We start from the raw sequence: 6000 nt of genomic DNA, 5'->3' as shown, positions 1-6000 counted from the left end.
TGTTTAAGTTGCTGTCCTCCAATAGCTTGGGGAGTCACAGATCTACGTTCCTCTCTGAGCCAGTTCACAATATTATCTGCCACTATCTGTTGGTTTCCTGATGTCATCTTTCTCTGAGTGAAATGCCACAAATACTTCCTTCTGGTTCACTGCAGCAGGTGTTCCTCTTCACCATGGCAGAGAACAACCTGTCAGAATCTCCAACTTTCCTTAGACACTGAGTGTCATCCCTTCTCCCATCAAAGACAAACAATTGATTCCCATTTCTCTTGTCCCTTATCAAACTCCTCTTCTGGGTTACTGACAAGTTTCTCTGGAGCTCTCCTTACTTTGTTGCCAGTCTATCGCAGTGAACATCATCCAGGTGTTATCAAACCACCCGTCAATCCAGGCTATTTGCTATCTCTGCAATTTCTACAGAGACCAGTGTGGTGTGTATGCTGGCCAGAGCTATGCTGGGATATCTTTCTATTTAAAGTCTGTGCCTGGAAGGTTTTAGGATATTATTTTCTGGAGTTGAGGACAGTCACCATTCTCCTGGTCAGCACTTTCGGATCAACCATGGGAAGTCATTAAACTCTGAATCAACAGCTCAATCATGGCCTTTACCTCACCCTGGGCCTTCTCAGTCTCTTTCCTGGGCAACTCTTCTCTCTTCTGCCCTCTCTGTGGCAGCCTCCTGTCTCTTGAGCTCCGGAATATCTTAGCTACAAAATCACTTAGAGCCCCTATACTGCCAGTCTTCTCTCTCTGTGCTTTGACAAATACCAGTTGATCAAGAATCTTCAGTTCCGCTTACCCAAATACAAGGAGATGTGGGCCTCCGGATTACAGTCTTGTTCGCATCAAACTCAGGACAGAAAGAGAACAATTGGAGCTTACATTAATTATGTCAAATAACTGGGTCAGTTGCTTGGCAAAGCTGTCCTTAACCAAGTTTTCCTCTCCCCAAGAATATCTCTTGCCTTTTCCCAGCAGCTATGATCTCTCACTAATCTTCTTCTGACTTATGACTGAGGCTTGAACTGGCGTGGCCAGGTGTACTATTACTTAAAGACAACTTTGGTCATATCACTAGCAATGTCTTTGTTTGTATAAAGTTCTTGGTTCTTTTCATTAAAACACCGTATCTCAAAGCATCTCTCAATGTAAGGCAACTCCACAAGAGCTTCATGAGCTCTCTCCCAGACCCCAAAGATGATGACTGAGATAGCTGGATTTTACAGTTCCTCGTCTGACACAAGCAGCCATCGCAAATATTATCAACTTATAAATGCATCAGAATCTGAAACAGAAAAAATATTGTTAGTTGGGTTTGTTAAAGAATGAAGTCAGAAAGCAATATTTCACTATTTAATTGTAATGCACCTAATGCAGCTATGCGTTAGATTTTCATTAAATTTCCATTTTAAAATTTACCTAGCAAAAGGTTGCAAAATATTGAAACTGAAATTATTTTCTGTTTATATACACTAAAATCTACCAAAAAAGTGATGGGCCATTAGTTTTACCTGATCTTCCCTCCTATGACACACCCTAATACCTATCTCATGCCTATATCAAAATTTGTATAATTCAAAACAATTGCTACGAGTTCGTTCCTGGTTGGATAGTTTGACTACCTTTGTTATATCATCTTTGTTTAACCCTGACCTCCATTTATACACCTCGATCGTATTGCCCCTCACTCTACATCTCTCAAGGGAGTGCAAATTAAAATGCTTGAACTTGCCTCTGTACTAAAGGTTCCTAATGCCCGGGATTAGTCTTGTCATTCTCCTCTGAATGCTTTTTAGGGATTCTATATCTATTCTGTAATACATTGACCAGAACTGAACTGAGTAATCCAAGTGAGGTCTCACAAGTGCAATACTGTATGTAGTTTTAGGATAACCTTGCTAGTCTTGTAACTAACTCTCCTTTGTATGAACTCAAGTACTTTGTTAGCCGTGTTTAGAGAAAATACCCATTGTTTACTTGACTTAAGATTCCTACTTATCATAATTCCTAAATCTTTCTCACAGTCGGATCTCTCTATAACAACGTTGTTCATCTGATATCTGGTTTCTCTGTTTACATCTCCTAGACTAAGTTCTTTACATTTGTCCACATTAAATTTCATCTGCCTGTAAATATATGTAAGAATTATAATTTTTTTATGCCACCATATATCAAATATGTAATGCCATTGTTCTGATTTATTTTATCAACCCTTTTAATTAATATAAAGCTATAATATATATTAATGATAATTAAAGACTATTTATGAGTGCTATTTATTGATGTTTATCAAGGGGAATATTTTATGATAAACAAGAATAATTAGAGTTACTTCACTTAAACTGTTATATAAAGTGTTATGTAGCACCGCATATATTTTGAATTAAAGGTAATTACAGTGGTCCCTCGGTTAACGAACGGTTCGGTTAACGAATTACCTTCCATAAGGATCTTCAATTCGGCTAATGAACAAAAATTCGATTAACGAAATCCTTACGAACATCACGTTTTGTTGTGAGCATCAGCTGATGGGCTAGTCTGCCAATTCAGTACAGTAATTTGTTCTATGTATACATTCATTTCCATTGGAGTAAATATCAATAAAGTTGTGCTCTTCAATTTTCAATTGTTTATTCTTTGATAGAGGAAGCGGGATCCTAGTGCTGTCACTAGGCACCCCTGTACAATAACACCAGAAGCATCTGGCAAGTGTGACAAGTATGTACAGTATTAATATTATAAAGGGGCTTACTAAAGCCTAAGGAAGGAAGGATATTCCTTTAACACATAATCAATGTTATTTACATAATATCTGACCAGTATGGGGATGATCATCGTGTCTCCGTCAGGGGGTCGTGGAGTGGTGGTCCAGCAGGCGTCACGGAAGCGTTGTGTGTGGGGACATCTTAGGAGGTAGTGGATAAGGGTGCGGCTGTCGGGTCTTCTGCATAATGCACAAGAGCATTACTCAGGGGATGCGGGGATACCAATCTCCATAGCAAAGTCATACCCAATGATGATACGGGCGGCAATCACGTCCCCTTTCCGCGACCCTTTCCCATCGACATACGAGAGGTCAGGAAGATTACGGAGGACATCGTACCAGGTGGGTGGGGAGTCTAGGGGGATGGCTGCTTCCCGAGCTTCTCTCTGTTTGCGGCGAATCTGGGTCCTAAGCTGTAAAAGTGTTCGAGGAACAACGTAGTCAGGTGTGGTCTTGTTGCAGCCAGTCTTGGCAAGGCCATCTGCTGCCTCATTCCCCAAGATACCGACATGACTGGTTATCCATAGGAATGTCACAGGACGGCCTGCATCCTGAAGTGTGGATGTTAACCCTCATATTCAGAGGATGAGGTCCTTATTTTCCCCTGATCCAAATGCGATCCCGTCGAAGGCAGACGTGGAATCGCAGCAGACAAGCAAGGGGCAGAAACCATCTGCTTCTTCCTCAGCGAGAAGGGCAGCAAGGAGGGCTATTAGTTCAGCCTGAGTGGAGGATGCCCCATCAGAAACTCTGAGAGACAGTTTGATAGGCTCAGAGGCATCAGGACAGGAGATGTAGACACCAGCCCCGGCCCAACCTGTAGTGGGGTCAACAGAACCATCAGTGTAGAGGACGACCCTACCTGGGGACCAGTGGGCGATCCTGGAGAGGTGGTATTTGCAGAGAATAACAGGGTTCACGTGGGATTTTGGGAGCGGTCCACCGAGGGCAATCACTTCAGGTTGAAAATCCAGCCAGGGAGAAGGAGACGAACCAACAGCAGGGGTGACAACAATATCAGGCAGGAGGTCGTGTTCCTGAAGGGCTCGGATGAGTGACCCTCGCCACTGTCTTCTAGACGGAAGTCGGCCTCGGACAGCAGGAGTGTCAAGTTGGCTTGGACATAGTTGCCCCGAGGATCCCGTAGAATGGAAACGGCAGTTTTTAGGTGAAACTCCTGGACACGATCCTGTAAGGGGGAAAGACCAAGTTCTGTATATAGGGAAGTAGAGTGTGTCCACTGAGGGGCCCCAAGGATGATAAGAGCAGCTTTCCTCTGGATAACTTCGAGACGGTTGACAGCAGTCCGACTAATGTTGACGAGGGCAGGGGCAGCGTAGTCAACACAGGAACGGACGAAGGACTTGTACATGGTGAGAAGTACAGGATAGTGGCAAAAGTTGTGCTATTTAATATTTTTACATTTTTTATATTAAAATTATTAGTCATTTTAACATTTATTTAACATATTGATAATATATGCAGTACAGGGAACTAGATTTTTGTGCGGCCATCAGATGCTTGACTCGGCCACAAGGCATCAGTTGGGCTCTGTTGACAGAGGAGTGAACATCTATTTTGTTGGTGTATTGAATATTTTTGCATTTTTCATTGAAATTATTGGTCATTCTGACATTTAGTTAACATATTGATAATATATAGTGCAGTGCAGAGTTGATTTAAAGAAAATAATCTTGAATTACACCAAGTGAACTTAAAATTTTATCGGTGAAATGACGGCATCAAGTATGGGTCCCCTGAAAGGTGATTTCTCCTCCATCCTCACTTCCTTCTCTTCTCCCTTCTCCTCCACCCCCACTTCTAATTCCCATCATCATCATCAACCAGAAACCTTCTACATACACACCTCAAAGTAAGTGTACTTTACTGCATTTTTTTTTTTACTTTGTACGTACAGGTACAGTATATACTTTTCGGTAACTGTAACCAATTACCCAATATCCCATTGAAACAATGGATTCGGTTAACGAACGACCCTCTGGAAGGAATTGTGTTCGTTAACCGAGGGACCACTGTATCTTAACTGTTCAGAGGTAATTACCCTGCTTGTTCAATTAGTAGGGTTATATTCTATATAACTTTGTTCATATAGGTAATCCTTATTTAATGTTATATATATTAATTGATATAATGTATGTTGTAAATAAATCAGTGTAATTTTGAGTGGTAGTTAAGTAATATAGTGCCATAATTGAAGACAAGGTATCAGCACTGTGTTGGTCATTAACTCAGCCGGTGGAGACCTGGGCAGAAGCAGACGTGCCTGGCTGGTGTGACAGTTGGTCTGGACTCAGGATATTATTGTGGAGGTAAGTGGTGAATACTTTCTGTATTGTTCAAGGGCAAGTCAAGGCTGATGCTAGGGCTTAGGTTGATTTAGGCTGTGGCTCTCAATATTTCATTGTTTTTCCTTTACATGTCCCTTGTATATAATTCTTTAATTTTATTATACTGTACTAATTTATGCAGTGTATGATTTCTTCTCACTCTGAAACACATTTAGTTCAAGTTCATGAGGCTTATTATTAAGAACGCGAGGGAGGTGATACAAATTGTTATAAGGTTTACCCTGCTTATAGATGTGACCACTAGTGGCAGGGGTGTTTCTCAATGCTATCATGATCAAGCCTCACCTCTTATTCTGACAAGTGGCAGAATCTTGATGAAGAGGAGTGATGGCATAACAAAAGAATAATAAACTGAAGTTGGTAGCGTGACAATATTGTATTTAATTAATACTTTACTCGAGGTGGTAGCGTAACATGTGATAGTTATTAATTTTTCTTAGATTACATGAAATAAGAAAGATTATAATTAATGGCTTATAATGATGGTATTGTTCATATATGGAATTAGGAGGAAATAATTCTTAATTGATTTTTATAATTACGTAATGAAAGACAATTTATTTGGCTAACGAGGGCGGACGGATTGTTGCTGGAGATATATCAATATAAGTTTACAAAAGCAATTGTCATTGAATTTCATATAATTAACCATTTACAAAAAACTCAGCTGCACATATTAGTGATTTGGAGTCAGGGGATTGATGACGGAAGGTAGATTAGGGGCGACACAGGGAAGACATCAGTCGCCGTAATTTCCACTACAGTATCACTGTGGTCGCCGGTAACTCCTGCACTGACACCCAATTGATGAATGATGGTTTGACAGCGTTTGCAACCCGGTTTTCTATTCCCGGACCAATACCCTGT

Source organism: Homarus americanus, unplaced genomic scaffold, assembly GCF_018991925.1.
Source record: "Homarus americanus isolate GMGI-L3 unplaced genomic scaffold, GMGI_Hamer_2.0 scaffold2539, whole genome shotgun sequence".
NCBI lineage: Eukaryota > Metazoa > Arthropoda > Malacostraca > Decapoda > Nephropidae > Homarus > Homarus americanus.
Note: the sequence above shows the minus strand (reverse complement) of the source record.